The sequence below is a fragment of the Sminthopsis crassicaudata genome, chromosome 1 (genome assembly GCF_048593235.1).
Source record: "Sminthopsis crassicaudata isolate SCR6 chromosome 1, ASM4859323v1, whole genome shotgun sequence".
NCBI classification, from domain to species: Eukaryota; Metazoa; Chordata; class Mammalia; order Dasyuromorphia; family Dasyuridae; genus Sminthopsis; species Sminthopsis crassicaudata.
The window spans coordinates 488,206,792-488,224,625 of NC_133617.1; the positions used below are offsets into that span (position 1 = coordinate 488,206,792).

Consider the following 17,834-nt stretch of genomic DNA (forward strand, 5'->3'; position numbering starts at 1 on the left):
ACTAACTTTACTTTTAAACGTTAATACTGCACCTGGTCCAAATCAAGGACAATATAAACACTATTTTCCTTTAAAGAAAAAGAACAGGAACAATTTTCCCAACTCTCCTCCCCCCGCCAGTGCCCGCGGGCTGAGGGCCGGAAGTCAGTGCACTGGCCCGAGCGTAGGGAGTCTTGGGTTCTAGTCCGAGCCTCGGTTTACCCCTCGGTATAATGGGCGGCGTTGGCAGTCGGGGGTCCGATTCAGTTAGGAGTAAAGGTGAAATAGAAAACAAGCCATCAGACCGGCAACCTTGAGAGAGGGGGGCGCGAAGGGCGGGGAGCTGGGATACTTGGGTCCCGCTCCCAGACGGCCCGGCCCCGCCCCGCCCCCCATCTTCCCTCCCGGCCGCCTCACACTCACCCGAGCCAGAAGAGGAGCAGGGCGCTGCCTGCCGCCGGAAGTAAGGCCCAGGCGCGGCGGCCGAGAGCAGGCGAGGCGTGCGTGCGCGCGCCGCTCCCTCCCCGCACCCTGCCTCTCTAGGACGCGCGGAAGTCTACCCCTCTCAGTGCTACTCTGCATCCCAAGGCTTAAAGTGGGACTTTGAGAATGGGAGAGTTTGGGAAGAAGGAGGCAAACCCGGAAAGATCGCAGACTAAGAGTTGGAGGGGACTTTAGGGGCCATTTTAATACAACCCCTTGGTTTTACAGAGTAGAAGTGTGAGACTTGGAGAACAAGTGGCCGGGCCGGGTAAACGCAGGCTCGCCCGGTGGGTTCTTGTCTTTGTGGGGGAGTGCAGTCCGCGGTAGTCCCTCAGCGGTGAGAGTGAGAGGGGAACCCGGGGAAAAAGACGGAGCGAGAGCGATGCGGAGAAAAGGGAGTGGGGGGTGACGGGAGGAGGCTCCCAGAGGCTGAGGGCACCCGCTGGAGGTCAGAGGGCCGGTCAGAGAGCCCAGCAGCCCAACCCCGCGGAGAGCCGCGGGCCTACTCCTGTCAGAAATGTCTCTGCGGCTAAACTTCCACTCGTCCCGGTAAATGTGGACCTGTGCGGGAAGAATGGCACGTGTAACCTAGAGTGGATTCGATTAAAAAACTTCCCTATAAATCAGCTTTTGTCTCCTTCCTTGGGTCAGAAAACCTGCCTCGTGGTTTCTTTCCCTTCGCCCCTCCCCCACGCCATGCGGTGTTTCTCCTCTGATTCCCCACCTGCTTCATGGTGGCTTTCCTTATCCCCCACTATTCTCTCAGTCCCCACCAGGCCTTATGTGCCTTTCTCCTTCTTACAATTAACTCTTTTAGGTGCTAAGTCCCTTTTAGGATTTAATCTGCCAACTTCATGGGGGGCTCCCTTTCTCCTGACTAATTATGCGTTCCACTAGGGAACTTGCTTTTGTAATCATTAATTGTTAAAGTCCCTTTCTCTATGTGCTCTCCCACTCCATTTCATATCTACCATTCCTGGTGTCTATGATATCTCTTCATTTTGTCTTGTAATCTCTCTCTCTCTGTCTCTCTGTCTCTGTCTCTCTGTCTCTCTCTGTCTGTCTCTGTCTCTGTCTCTCTCTCTCTCTCTCTCTCTCTTTAATTATAGTTTTTATTTACCAGATATTTGCATGGGTAATTTTACAGCACTGACAATTGCCAAACCTTTTGTTCTAACTTTTCCCCTCCTTCTCCTAAGATGGCAGGTTGACCAATACATGTTCAATATGTTAGAGTATAAATTAAATACAATATATGTATACGTGACCAAACAGTTGTTTTGCTGTACAAAAAGAATTGGACTTTGAAATAGTGTACAATTAGCCTGTGAAGGAAATCCAAAATGCAGGCGGACAAAAATAGAGGGATTGGGAATTCTATGTAGTGGTTCATAATCATCTCCCAGAGTTCTTTTGCTGGGTGTAGCTGGTTCAGTTCATTACTGCTCTATTGGAACTGATTTGGTTCATCTCATTGTTGAAAATGGCCACATCCATCAGAATTGATCTGTAACCTCTTCTCAAAAACAACAACAATAATAAACAAACAAACAAAAAACTATCTTTTGTCAAAGAGAATGGCCATTGTGTATTCTTCACAAAACGGAACCCCAGCATTGGGTGCACATTATCTGGTCCTACACCAGCCACATCATGACTCTTTCGTCTCATTTGCACCAAGTGGCTAATAACAACAGCTAGCATTTATCTAATACTTTAAGGCGTACAAAATAAATTTACATCTAATCTCATGCAGTCTCCACAATAATCCTGTAAGGGAGCTTCTATTATTATCCCCACTTTATATATGAAACAGCTTTAAATGACTTGCCCACCATCACACAGCTAATAAGGTCTGCAGTAAAATGTGAACTCAGGTCTGTAACTTCAGGAACAGTAGTCTATTAACTGAGCCAAATAGCTCTCTCTTGTTGGTCAGAATTAGTGGAGGCTATGTGGCAGGTTGACCTAGGATTCTAGATACCAGGCTCTGATCTGGATGTAGCTAATCGGTTATGTGACACTCAAAAAGCACGTTCTTCTCAGAGCTCAGTTTCAACTTCTGTAAAATGAAGGGATTGTGGTTAATGTAAAGCCTAGGATGGGGTGGCTATGTGTCGCAGTGGATAGAGGGATGGAAGTCAGTAATAGTTGAAGTCTGGAAGTCAATGTGACCTGAGAATAACAGCCGTGTGACTCTGGGCAAGTTACTTAATCTTCAGTTCCTAATCTGTAAAATGAATTGGAGAAGAAATGGCAAACCACTCCAGTACTTTTGCAAAGAAAATCCCAAATGAGGTCATGAAGAGCACTTAGGCTACTCTCTGTGTTTATCTGTGTCTCTCTGTCTATGTCTTTCTTTCTGTGTCTATCCATCTGTCCGTCTCTTTCTCCTTCCCTCTCTCCCTCTTCTCTCTCTCTGTCTCTCTCTTTGTGTGTCTTGTTCTCTCTGTATTTGTGTTTTTTCTCTCTGTTTGTCTATGTCTCTCTTTGTCTGTCTGTCTGTCTGTCTGTATATCTCTCTCACACACATTCCTAAAGAAACTACTCCAGATTAAAATATTCTCTGGGTTCCCCTTCATACAAAGTCAGAATTTTTAAATATATATCTTTTCCTGTGTCTAAGCAAGTGAGATGAATCCTTATCCATACAATCCATCTACATATTTACTTTTATTTTTTAGCCAGAGGACACAAATTAATTCAAAACAAAGACATTTAATGAAATGATATAGTAAGAAACATAACAATAAAATATGTTGCTCCTAATCTAGGGGAACACTCTTACATCATCAATTGGAAGAATGGACATACCATACCTAGGGTACATGCATAGCATAGTGCACATATAAAAAAAATCATGTGATCAAGGTACATGTTTTAGATATATGCATGGGTAATTTTTCAGCATTGACAATTGCAAAACCTTTTGTGGAATGGAGTTTACTTTCAAAGAGATATTAACAAGTATATCAGTCAAGTCAAATCAACAAGCATTTATTTAGCATTTGTGTATCAAGCACTGTATTAAGTTACATGAATACAAAAACAAGAAGACAGTTCTTATCCTGGAGAAGCTTATGTTCTGAAGACAATACATCCACAAGATCTGAAAATCCTGAAGACAAAGATCTAAAAGGGAAGAAAAGGCATCTAAATGTAATGGAGAAGAACAGGGAGTTAGGAACAAAGCAGGGAGAAGAGTATATATAAGGTCAGAAGATTGTTGTAGATAAATAAGGACAATAATGCTGGATTTCAGAAAGGTCTCTCATGGATGACTTATATCAGTACTGATAATTCATAAGTATTATATCCCAAGAGAATTTTAATTTACTTTCTGCCTTCTGAACTCCTTTGGATTAGGAAATTCCAAAGGGAAACAAGGAGAAGCAGATTCTGGTACCTTTCTAGCAAAAGGGGACAACTTTAGGATTATATTAATTCCCCACATCAAAGGGCATTAAAAAGAGGAAAAAGAATGGCTATAATTTGTAGACTTCTTGGAACTGATACTTTTTGTGAAAGGAAAAATATATAGAATAGTACTTAAGCAGAACAAAGTGAAAGCCTTTTTAAGCATGGAGAGTAGGATGGGATCGAGAGCATAAATGAAGGGGTTAATTTCAAGAAGTCTGTGTTCTATTGAGCAAAGGAGAAGAATATAAAAGATGTTGATGCTCAATTTGAGGTAGAACATTTAGAGTGAAAGAGAGAATTCCTGATGTATGGCTTCAATTTTGTTTGTATGTTGGCAGGACAGCCTAACAAATCATATGATTTCTGAGGCATAGCTACAGTCAAGAAACAGTTCAACCGAAAAAGATGTGAAGGATTTTAGTGAACTACTAGTTAAATATGAGACAACAGTATGACATGGAAGCCAAAAAAGTGAAATGCAATCTGAGACTACATTAAGGGAAGTCACGGATTGTCTCTAGTTATTTGTCCTGCTATTCTGTCCTAAGGAAAAGTTTTGCTGTTTGATTTATGTGTCCTGGTTTGTGGGTAGATAATGCAAAAGATGGACACTCAAGGAGTATTTGCTTCTACTACAGAGAGCACAACTTTGATGGGCAATCCATGCTGTTTGACCAAAAGTACGTTTGCCTAAAAAATTATTTTATGGAGAACTCACACAAGGCAAGCACTCAAAGCAGGAAACATCATATAGACTATTCTTCAGCCCTCTCTGAAGCTGCACTGACTCTCAGGTAGATGACCTTTCTTGGAGTGAAGATCAGTCTATGAAGGAAGAATGGACAATGGAAGCATCCTTGAGCTCCTATTTTGACATATAACCCAGAAGATGTTAGTCAGCTTCTGTATGAACAGTGAATCCCTTGCCTTGTACATCTTATTTAGAATACAATCAGTACTAGACACTTTGTCATTTAAGAGGAATCTAATGGCATTCAAAACCTTTTCTTTAGTGAGAAGTTTAAATAGAGAGGAATTGATTTCAACCTGACAGTTGATGACTGTCTGTTGAGAACATTATGGAAGTGTTTAGCTCATTTCTCCAGAAGGATGTCCTTTTCCCTAATAAATGTGGCCTATTCTACCCAGAAACTCTTCTCATACTGTTAACTAACCACTGGGTCTGAGAGTCCTAGATTATCCCCAACCTGGGTTTAGCTTCTCTGCTGAAAGTTTACAGGATGTGGCTGCTCTGCAAGCTACAGCATCTTGGAGCCACAAGTGAGAGTTGAGTGGCAGGTAAACACCAAAGGTAGAGAAACAGCTCTGAAAAAGAGCTGGCAGGCTATCACACCAGAGGGACTAGTCTTCCCTGAATATTCATGTACTTGGGCTTCCATCAATAGCTTTGATTGGTTCCATGATAGGAAGTGACATGAAGTATTAATCACTCTGGGCAGGAAGGAGCTCAGCCTGTGGATGGGCAGAGTTCTACTGGAATGGAAATCTGGAGCTCTAGCAGGATATAATAGAAGGAGAGAAGAATATAAAGATCCAAACATAAAGCCCTAATTTTAGATGTGATATCTAGGTTTTTATTTGTTTTTTCTTATCTTGCATAGACATCAATCTTTGTCATTGTGTGTTAGTAATAAAGTTACATTATTTTGGATATTAGAAATGTATTGGCTTAATATTTGTAAATGATCGATTTAGTCAAGTAATACTGTGTAATAGTTTTTCAAAAAGAGAGAAAATCTAATTTTTTAAAATGTATAATATCCCTAAAGTTTTGGCACTGTATTTTGTGCCACTGAATTCCCAAAGTGTACCTACCATATTTTTTTTTACTATAAATAAATAGAAAACCTACTTATTTTTCCCAAGGACACTGTGTACATTGGTGGGATAACATAACCCAGTTTATAAGGGGAATATTTTATATTTATCGATCGTTCTTATGTTGTTCATTCTTCATTTTCAAAGAGAGCCGATGACATCAGGAAAGTGATATCTTGGCTTTTGAGTGAATTGGATTTAAGTGCAGCAGAATGTGCAAGTTCATCAGCCCCACTCCTCCTCCATAGTCAACAAAGACTACTGGCAAGATAAAGGTCAAAGTGACTGGCAATGACCAAGGAAGCAGTGGGTCTCAGTTTGTTTGAAACCATACCATGCAATAGCAGAGGATTCGGTAAGAGTTGAAGCAAAACATGTGTTTATTGGCTGATTGTTAATGGGAAGCACACCAATAGGAGTTCATGAGATATAGTTCTGGGTTCCCCAGAATCCAAGAAAAATAACTACCCTCTAAGAACCTAAATTTGAGTTCCTGTACAAGGTAGAGGAGTACCCCAGAGGTGGCTGCTACACTACAAAATATATAAATTCAGAAGCAATACAACAGAATAACATAGACACAAATTTGGTCAATCTCAGACTGGATGGCATCTAAGTTTTCCAACATTTTGTTTGAATCTGGATCTATGATCTAATTTGGTGAGTTATCTGTAACTTTGTAGTTATAGATATAATTATGGATCATCGCCAAAGTAAAATATTCAAACATACAAAGAAAAAAATAAAAGATTATATGTGAAGTTATAAATTTTCTATTGTTGTTTTTTCAAAAGTGAACATTGTTTTAGATATGGCCAATTAAGAAAACTTGTTTTTAAGATTTTGCAAGGGTCACTGTTGAAAAATTATCCATGAATGTTTTGAAAATGAAAAGCTTTACTGATTAGGTGTGTTTGTTACAAGTATTTTGTTTTTCTTTCTTTTTCCTTAGGGGAGGTGGAAAAGTTGGATTTTTAGTAATTGAAAAGAAATTTTTAAAATATATATACATTAAAGGATGTTGCTCTTTTCAACAGAGGTGATTCAGGCCAATTCCAATAGAATTGTGATGGACAAAGTCATCTGCAACCAGAAGGAGGACTATGGGGAATGAATATGGATCACAGCATTTTTACTTTTTTTGTTGTTTGCTTACTTTTTGTTTTCTTTCTCATTTTTTTTTCTTTTTGATCTTTTTTTTTTATACAGCATAATTGTGGAGATATGTATAGAATTGCAGATGTTCAACATATAGAAAACAGAAAGCAGGGTTGGTCACAGAACAATGCCTTTCATAATAACATAGTTTAAGATATATAAGCAACATGATTTTAATAAACAGATCTGTTGAATTATCAGCAACTCTGTCTCCTTATTTTCAATCACCACTAGCCCATTTGTGTTGTACTGGTCACAACAGTTTCTTTGCCCTTTTCTGAATTTATTTTTTTCTGTGTATGTTATGTTATGATGCTCTTTAAAGCTGGTATTTGTCAAAAGCAGAACTTGAACATAGTCTTTCCTAATCCCAAGCCTGGCCTTTTAATCATTATATCCCACTCCACTGCTTTTCTTTTCAAATGTCATCCTTTGAAGTGCACCAGGTAGAGCCTGGTCCATCCTGACCAAGTGACTAATATTCATTTTTAACCACTTCAGACTCCCAAAAAATAATGGCATCTGGGCTTTCAAAACTTCACTTGAACAGCATCTTCTCCATTCATCATCAAAACTGAAAAGAAGGATTCCATTCATTTGAAATGGATAGGGCAAGGTAGTTTACAATCAAAAAGCATGTATCACTTAATAAACTGATGAAAGACTATTGGGGAATAACAGGCTTTGTCCATGAGACAGATTGGAATCCAATCTGATAATCAGTCAGTCAGTGAAACATATACAAATGAATGAACCGTACCGTGGTTGGATCCAGAAGGAGACTTAAGACTTAATAATAATAATAATAATAACAAAAACTCTTGCTACATAGTCTAGAAATGATCTTCCTCCAAAAAATACATTAAAACATTTATATGATTTTAAAAAATAAAATATTTGGTTTATCCATTCCAGCCTGTTGGCCAGAGTTCATTGCTTCTATTTCCTCCAACCTTTAGAAAATTATAACAAAAGGAAACCCTTAAAGAACTCTTCTTTCCCACTCCAAATTCAGATCATAGAACATCACAGCTTAAAGAGAGCCTAGAAATTATTTGATGCAACCACCTTATATTATAAACAAAGAAACTAAGGACCATCAAAAAGAAATATGGCCTTCAGGAAAAGGGTTATTATCATTGGGAGGGTGGGAATAGGAGGGCAGATCAATACCTACATAAATATCCTTTTGAAGCTTTCCTAGCTATTAAGCTTCCCCTTGCAGAGACCTTAAGTCAAAACAGCATGTGGAGCTGGCCTGCAGGGTAAAATTTTCCTGAATCTGCTTCAGTCTGAGTCAAACTTGTAAGAGAAAGTTTTCCATCTGCTTTTTTTCATTCTCACTAAATGACCAACCTACCTCGTTTTCAGTTTTACATTTCTTCAGTGACGGCTTTTATATTTTCCTTGGTTTGACTTTTGCATCAAGGAAGATACAATTCATGATTTAAGAAAAGTGTCTGTTTAATGTCACAGGATAATACTGTATTATTAGAGGAGAATAGTTATAATTAAATTCACAATAGAATGTCTTTAGCCCAAAATTCCAAGCAGACTAAAACACTTCCTTTGATATTCTCTACCTTTGAAGTCAGTACAAACAAATTCCTTCTTTTAAACTTGGGCACTTTCACAGAAATGTGATCTAAGCCAGTCAAGCTTATCTATCTTAGTACATCTATCATGTACAAAGACACTATGTTAAGTACTAGGGATAGGATTTTTTTTTTTTTTTTTAATTAAGTAGTCCCTGTCCTCAAGGAACTTTTTGTTACAGGATACAACATGTAAATGTATGAGTGTAAGAGGCTATGTGATGTATTTTGTTGTTCATATAGATTATGTATGTCAATACAGATCTGTCTAGATGTGGATAGCAGAGCAGTGTGAATAGATCCCTAGAATATCCTCCACCCAATTTTCTCCAAGGGAGACTTGATTCTTGACAGGAAAGGAAGAAGGAGATTGAGACCAGAGAAAGAATATCAGGTTAGAGTTATATCTATCTACCCCCTAAATATTGATAATGCAAGAAAAATAATGTTTAGGTTCAAGCTGAGTTTCTGTTTGCTATGTTCCCCTTAACAGGGAAAGACTGCATAATTTAGCATATTATTTGACTGATTATTTTCTTTATTTATTTATTAAAGAATAGGGGGGGAAAAAAGGAATATATAACAAAATAGAATATTGGTCATGTGCCCAGCAAAACATCAGAGAGGATTCAAAATGCATAAAAATAAATGATCAGTTCAAGAAAGATATATAACAGTAGAAGAAATTATATTTTTGAGTGTTCATCTTTACTTTCTTGTAGATTGTTCTTTTGTTCTTTGCTGTACACTTTTTTTACTTTATTCTTTTTTTCCCCCTTTCATTTATCCCCATCCCACTCTCCCAAGCAAGTTTTAGTTAAGCAAGAATATAGATATAGATATAAATACACACACATACACACACACCTTTTTTTCTATCCTTGATAACTCTTTGCTTTAATTCTACTCCTTAACTTGAGTTTGCATTACTTCTTTTCACCCACAGATACCTACCTTGCTTTTCCCCCACCCTTTGCTTTCCCCTCCACCTATCTGTCCCCCCTTATTTCTTTATAGATTTTGGAAGATGTTATATCTTTGATGGTTTATATGTAGTGTTGCCTATATAACCCATTCCAGATGTGAGTAAGCTAATTAGCAATTCTTGAAGACTCTAACCTGTTTTAAAACTTATATTCACCAGGACCTAATTTATGCAACTATGGCAAAGATAATTTACTTTTAACTATAATATATAGATATTTTTCATTTTTTTATATCAAAAAATTATAAACTATTTCAGGACTTCAATCAAATAGATATTCTTTTATGTTTTGGCTCTGTTCATACCCATCTATAGTTTCCTTTTCTTGAATAAGGAAATTTAAGTGAGATAGTCAAATGGAAGTGTAAAATATAATTTTATGAAATATTTTGGAGTGTGGAATTAAATTGATACTATGAATTAAACTTTAAACAAAATCCTTTCAAAACTAATTTTTATTATAGAGCTGCCATATCTTATATAAACAAATCAAATATTCCTTCCCCCCCCACAAAAAAAAGGAATACCCCAAACTCAAGATTTGACTTCCTTCTCACTAAATATCAGTTCCACAATAACATACATAGCAAATAGCAAACAAGTCTATTTAGTTAATAGCAAACAGAAATTAGAGAAAGTATGTAGATGAATATCTTTATATATGTGTATATATATTAACATGCATGTATATGTGTATATCTATCCATCCATCGATCTAGATGTCTGTCTGTCTACTAGACATTGTGCAAAATAATTGACTTCTCCCGTTGAGAACAATATCTCAGCTGAACCAAGAGAAATAGGGAACAGGGACACTATTGATGTGGCCACTCTTCTTCTCATCAGGCTTTCTCTCCCAGAGGAACAGGACCTTTCCTCGCTCAAGCTCTCGTCAGCTCTGTCCTTCAATCTCCATCAATAAAGCGAGCCCCATGGAAACACAAAGTATATATAAAATAAAATACAAGGTAGTTTTCCAAACGACAGGCTCTAACAGCTGAGGAAGCTTCTTGCAAGCAGTAATGAAGCAATCCTTTTAGTGGCTATTGGGTAGTAAGAATTAATAATTAACGTTTAACATATATTGGATTACTTGCCATTTAGGGAAGGGAGTGGGGAGGAAGGGAGGAGAAAAATATTCGGAATACAAGATTTTGCAAGGTTGAATGTTGAAAACTATCTATGCATATGTTTTGAAAATAAAAAGCTTTAAAATAAAAAAAAATTAAATTAAATTAATAATAAGTGGATCTTTTGAAAAGAAGTGAGAATACCACTGGATCTCTTCCTTGGACTTGCCAGTGGTGTGATGTAATTCTGAGACTTCTTTGGGTAGGTGGGTAGGGATGTAGAAGGCAGTTCACTTTTTTCCCCACCCTGGATATTATGCAGCCATGAATACAGCTAATTAAAACTCACATACTGGCTAAAGAAATTTGGGACAGCTCTGTCTCTTCTGTTTTCTGTTTCTTTTCTGAGTATAAATGAAGGAACATTGACCCTGAAATGGCTGTGCTCAGCCTTGGAGGAAACTGTGAATCTGAGATCCAGAGATCCTGCTTCCCTTGGCTACCGCATTTGAGAAGATGGCCCACCAACAAGAGAGGAGCCCCAACAATGGTCTAGGTGTCCGGGAGACCTGAACTTTGAAGAGACAATGCAGAGCTGAGATGTAATGAAATTACCTAGTCCCCCAAATGTTTTATGTTCTCATAAGGTTTAAACTTCAACCATCTGGAAGAATATAACAATATTAAATTACAGAGTCCTTTTTAAAGTCTTTCTGTGAATTCGTGCTTGTGAGCATTTCATGTTAAGCATTTCTTTTGGGTGTTAATCATATAAGTACCTGTCCCATATCTGATTGGTATTTTACATTTCTTTTTCCCACTTGGGGAAATATTAGACATGATCCAAAACTTAGCCCTTTTATTTTTCTTTAGTTTTTAAGATTTACTTTTATAAGATTTTTATTTCCATTTTTTTCTCCTTCTCTCCCTTCCCTCCAAGACAGCAAGCAATCTGATATAAATTATACAAGAGCAATTATATTAAATATTTTTACTTTAGTCATATTATGAAAGAAGAATCCAAACAAAAGGGAAAAACTACGAGAAAGAAAAAACAAAAACAAAAAAGTGAAAATGGTATTTTTTGATCTACATTCAGACTCCATAATTCTTCCCCTGGATGAGAATAGCATTGTCCATCATGAGTCTTTTGGAATTGTCTTAGATCATTATATTGTTGAGAAGAGCTAAGACTATCAAAGTTTATCATCGCACAATCATTAAGCAATTTTTTCCAGGGTAGTAGGTTCAGGATTTATTGACCTTAACAGTATGGGAAGAGGAAAAAAAAAGGGCCTGATCCATTCAGCTGCTGTGCAAGCCTGACCGGAGCAGACAGGCCCCTTGATGGAGAAGATATATTTGGGCTTGCCTTTTAGTTTTAGCAAGCAGTTGCTGATTATCAGAACAATTACTGACTATTTGGAGAAAGGGTAATTCTAAGAAATGGATACGAAGAAGAAGGACTTCTAGACATGAGAAATCTGTGCAAACAGAGTTAGGAAATGTGTGAAAAACAATCAGAAACTGGAAAATGAATGGATGCCCATCAATTGGAGAATGGTTGGGTAAACTATGGTATATGAATGTTATGGAATATTATTGATCTGTAAGAAATGACCAGCAGGATGAATACAGAGAGGCTTGGAGAGACTTAAAATGAACTGAAGCTGAGTGAAATGAGCAGAACTAGGGGATCATTATACACTTCAACAACGATACTATATGAGGATGTATTCTGATGGAAATGGATATCTTCAACATAGAGAAGATCTAATTCAGATCCAATTGATCAATGATGGACAGAATCAGCTACACCAGAAAAGAAACACTGGGAAATGAGTGTAAACTGTTTGCATTTTTGTTTCTCTTCCAAGGTTATTTTTACCTTCTGAATCCAATTCTTCCTATGCAACAACAACAAAAAAAAATTCGGTTCTGCACACATATATTGTATCTAGGATATACTATAACATATTTAACATGTATGGGACTGCCTGCCATCTAGGGGAGGGGGTGGAGGGAAGGAGGGGAAAATTCGGCACAGAAGGCAGTGCAAGGGATAATGTAAAAAATTAACCATGCATATGTACTGTCAAAAAAAAAAAAAGTTTAAAAAGTTAATTAATTAATTTTAAAAAAAGAAAAGAAAAAGAAAAACAATCAGAAAGCCAATTTGGCTGAGCTATACTGCATATAGGGCAAAAGTCCACAATAAAGCTGGAAAGGGAAATTCAAATCAGGTTTCAAATGCCAAACAAGGACTTTCTATTTGGTCTGAGAAGCACTAGGGTTTACTGAACAGAAAACAATGGGGTCAGATTCATTACTTTGGCAGCTTTAAGGAGAATAGAATGAGAGCAGAGCTGAAGTAAGGAAACCATTTAAGAGGTTAACCAAAGAGACTGTGCAAGAAGTGACAAGGACCTCTGTGTGAACAGAGAAAAGGAACAGACTTAATACTGATGTAACTGTCCCTACAACAGTATAGACTACAAACTTTCTTACACTCATGCAACTCTTATCCACATCCTCCCATCAATCCTCCACAGGGCTTCTACACAAGATGCTCAGGACTTTCCATTAGATCCCTTCACATTGGATAGAAACAAAGGGGGCACATAGGCAATTTACCAGTTTTCCCTGTCATTTATTCACAGGCTCACTCCCTTTTCCAGTGGCATCTTCCCAATAACATTTTCACATTAGTTCTCCTGTGTGATCTTTCATTCCTAATATGGTGTGATCTGCTCACCACACACCATGTGTCTCTCCATAATTCTCTGACCTTCACTTTTTTATTAAAGCTTTTTATTTTTACAACATATACATAATTTTTAACATTGACCCTTTCAAAACCTTGTGTCCCAATTTTTTCTCCCTCCTTTACACAGCAAGTAATCCAATATATGTTAAACACATAATAAACAATAATCATGCTGCACAAGAAAAACTCAAAACTTATTCAGCCATTCCTCAATTGTTGGGCATCTATTCATTTTCAAATTCTTTGCCACCACAAAAAAGAGAACAGCTCCCATTTCCATTGCATTTTAAAGTTTGCAACCCTGTCATATGACTCGCCTCACAGTACTGTAAAGATTATAGCATAGATCAAAAAGGAAAAAAAAATGAAAAAGAAAACAAAATGCAAACAAACCACAACTAAAATACTATATTGTGATCCACACGCAGTCCCCACAGTCCTCTCTGGGTGCAGATGGCTCTTTTCATCACAAGACCCTGGAACTGGCCTGAATCCTCTCCCTGTTGAAAAGAGCCAAGTCTGTCTGACCTTCATTTTTTATGAGGTTTATGGTACTCCATGTCACACAGCTCATAAGTGTCAGAGTTAATAATTAATAATTTTAAATAATTTTCAACATTCACCTTTGCAAAACTTTGTGTTCAAAAATTTTCCCTCCTTTCCCTCCACCCCCCCAGATGGCAAGTGATCCAATATATGTTAAACATGTGCAATTCTTCTATACATATTTCCACAAATATCAAACTGCACACGAAAAATCAGATCAAAAAAGAAAAAATGAGAAAGAAAACACAATGCAAGCAAATAATAGCAAAAAGAGTGAAAATACTATGTTGCGATCCATCCTCAGTCCCCACATTCCTCAAGAGAACTATGTCCATCAGAATTGATCATCATATATAATCTTGATGTTGTTATTGCCTCTCTTCCTTTACAATTATCCTGGTACTTGTACCATTTTTTTTTTTTAACATTGAGTCACAGGCAGCTCTAGGTATCACCATAAAGCATAGAATGCTGGCCCTGGAGTCACTTCCTAAATTCAAATATAATGAATATAATTCTAAGGTGAATGTTAAAAACTATCTTTGCATGTATTTTGAAAAATAAAAAGCTATCATTATTTTAAAAAAGAAATGATGAGCAGGATGATATTAGAAAAATCTGAAAAGTCCTCAATGAGTTCATATAAAATGAAATGTACTATATATGTAGTAATAGCAATGTTCTGGGATGATCAGCTGTGAATGACTTTGTTATTCTCAACAATACAATGATCTAAGACTATTCTGAAGGACTTGTGATGAATAATGCTATCCATACCCGGAGAAAGAACTGATTGTTTCTGAATACAAACTGAAACATACTCCTTTTTCTCCTTTTTAAAAAATTATTTTTTTCTTGAGGGTTTTTTTTGGAAGGGGAGATCTATGTTTTCTTTTGCAACATGACTTTTATGGAAATGTTTTGCACAACTTCACATGGTTGTTTTCAATGGGAGGCTATGGAGAGGAAGGGGGAAAACCTGAAACTCAAAATTTTAAAAATAATGTAAAAAAAGGTTTTACATGTAACTGGAGAAAATAATTAAAAAAAAAAAAAAAAAAAGCCTTTCCCTTGGGGCAGCTAGGTGGCCCGGAAGTCAGGAGGACCTGAATTCAAATCTGGCCTGAGACACTTAACACTTCCTAGTTGTGTGACCCTGAACAAGTCACTTAACCCCAATTGCCTCAGCCAAACAAAAGCCTTTCCCTTACTCATCTGCCTCTTTTCAACATAGATAGTTCTTGCTTTATTTGAGTGGGCCTTTTCGGTAGACCTCTACTCTAAGTTTTACATAATTGTGAATCTGGGATACCTGGGGAAGGAATGGGAAGAAGGGGCCAGGAAGGTGGCAAATGGTGTGAACTGGGCAAGGGAAGACAGAGGGGAAAGCAAGAGAAACACATAGACCAGGACCAGTGAGTGGGGCCTGACCAGGACCAAGAGAAAGAAGAGAAGAAGAGATTTGGGAAGGATGCGGGGTGTAGTATTCAAACTCAGGAGGACAGAAAAGACCCACTGAGGGATAGGTGCTGTAGGGGAATAGAGTAGGGTAAAGCTTCCTCTCTTGCAGCCAGAGGTCTCATACCAAGTCTGATTCTGAGGGAGCAGCATTGGAGGCAGAAACAGATACTCCTTTCTTCAGCTTTTGTTTAGAGGAGGGTTTTTTGGGGGTGGGATGGGATGGGGGAGGAGGCTGAAAAGCACCAAGCTAAAGGGCAGAGAGATAGACAGAGAGAAACAGAGACAGAGAGAGGGGGGAAGAGAAGTAAGAGAGGGAGAGAAATTCTCATAGTATTATATAGTAAAGTTAACATAAGTGTTTATTTGGAAGGCTGATGAATTCGTTCATAAAATCAAACTTGCATAATGCAAATTTTCATAAACCCAAAACTGCCTGTATCCCCTCAGGGAACTTATCCATTCCCATGGTTTTACTTACCACCTCCATGCAGATGATTTCTAAATCTGTATCTTCACTCCAACCTCTCTCTGTTATCTGCTGAATATTTCTAATTGAATGTCCCATTGGCCTCTAAAATTCATAGCGTTTCCAGTCTTCTTATACCCATTCCCCAGCACAAGCTCCTTGGCCTAGTGACACTGGCCTCCTGGCTGTTCAACAAAATGCTCCATCTTTCAGTTCCAGGCATTTTCTCTTGCTGTCCTGCATGCTTGGAATGTCTCCTTCCTCCACTCCCAACCAAAACCCTACCTCCTACAAGAAGCCTTCCCCAAATACTCTTAATTCCAGTGCTTTCCCTCTGTTAATTATTTCTTATTTGTTCTCTATATAGCTTATTGGGTATATATTTGTGTGCATATTGCTCCCCACTATTAGACTGTAAACTTCTTGAGGGCAGGATATATTTTCCCTCCTTTTTTGGCTCCAATTCTTAGGACAAGGCCCAGTACATAGTGAGTGATTAACAAATATTTATTGAATAAAAGTGTTTAAAGTACCATTCTCCCACTCATCCACACATAACTTGAGTCATTTTTGTTTTTTTTCTCCCTCAATTCCCACATTCCATTTATTGCTGAATTTTCTTTGTTCTAACCTTGATAACATTTTGAATCTCTCCAGACCTTTCCACTCATACGACTAACTCCTTAACTCAAGTCTTCATCACTCCTAGCCTAGGCTATTGTAATAACTTCCTAATTGGTGCTTCTGCTACCAATCTATGCTCTCCCCTAAAATAGGGCTTCTTAAATTTTTTTCCACACCTCATCCCTTTTTGCCAGAGAAATTTTTATATGACCCTAGGACATAGATACACAGAAATATAAATAAAATCTTTACTGATAATAAATCTTAATTTTGGGGCCCCTTATTTAGTTACAAGACCCTGTTTGGGATCATGATGCACAGTTTAAAAATCTGGGCCCTAAAGGTTCCAATGTACCAAAAGTATCCCAACTGTAGTCCAACGTGGATTAAAATATAATTGGTAAATATTTAATAAAATAAAAATATAATATGACATTTTAAAACCAAGTCAATAAGCAAGTCACAGGGATCCTTATTTGTGGTTTGTGGCCTCTGTTCCTATTTGAGTTGGATGTGAATTTGATACTATTGCTCTATACTATGTCTCAATCCTTCTAATGCATAGCTCGGATCTCATCTCCATTTCTTTTTTTTTTCCCCCCTGAGGCTGGGGTTAAGTGACTTGCCCAGGGTCATATAGCTAGGAAGTGTTAAGTGTCTGATACCAGATTCGAACTCGGGGCCTCCTAAATTCAGGGCTGGTGCTCCATCCACTGCGCCACCTAGCTGCCCCTCATCTCCATTTCGAAAAAATATCTTCATTGGTTCAACATTGTCAACTAAAGTATAAACTGCTTCTAACATTTCACGCCCTTCCCAATCTAGTTCTAGTTTTCATTCTTATTTCAGCCAACTTTGATTACTCTGTCTCCATTCTTAACCTACCTTAAGGTCAGGAACAGAAACCTGTATAATTCTCCCCAATGACTGTCATCCTCCCTCTCCCACCCGAACCAGCTCCATGGAACAAGACAAACCCTACTCGTGGGGTTAGCTTTTGTAATGACTTTTCCAGGAGAGGAAGGGGCTATTTCTACTACCAAGCATTGAGGAAAAGGAAAGCAAAGATCCAACAAGTTCCTAATCTCACAGAGATCATATTTACTTGGGAAAACAAACATACGTGTATGTTTGTATGTATGTGTGTATGTATATGCACATATGTATATATACACACATACATATGGCCCATGTACAGAACTCTTAGGGTACTATCTCCATCAGGAGGTCAGGGAGAATATTTCCAGGGAAGTAGTTATTAGTGTAGTGAAGAGACCTTGGAACATTTATGGATAGATAGTCCTGCACTATTGCATCTGGCTCCACGCTGATGTTCTCAGGATCAAGAAATGACTTTTAGAACACAGCTTTAATAGTTGAAAGAAGGATTCATCACATACTGATGAATCAATTTCATTAATTAATTAATTCATATTATTCA

The 17,834-nt window shown here is 37.8% G+C and overlaps 1 protein-coding gene across 7 annotated transcripts in view; it reads right to left on the reverse strand.

Annotated features, from left to right (window-relative positions):
- Nucleotides 1-16,025, reverse strand: part of LOC141550532 (uncharacterized) — a 36,875-nt gene extending 20,850 nt beyond the window's left edge. For 4 of the 7 annotated variants that reach the window (XM_074281300.1, XM_074281307.1, XM_074281306.1 and 1 more), the window contains exon 1: nt 403-504. The gene's annotated coding sequence lies outside the window, so the exon portion shown is untranslated. Of the gene's footprint in view, nt 1-32; nt 353-402; nt 505-15,781 lie in introns of those variants that run through there. The other 3 variants (XM_074281302.1, XM_074281303.1, XM_074281304.1) reach the window with 3 other exon arrangements.
- Between the last annotated feature and the right edge of the window lie 1,809 nt (nt 16,026-17,834).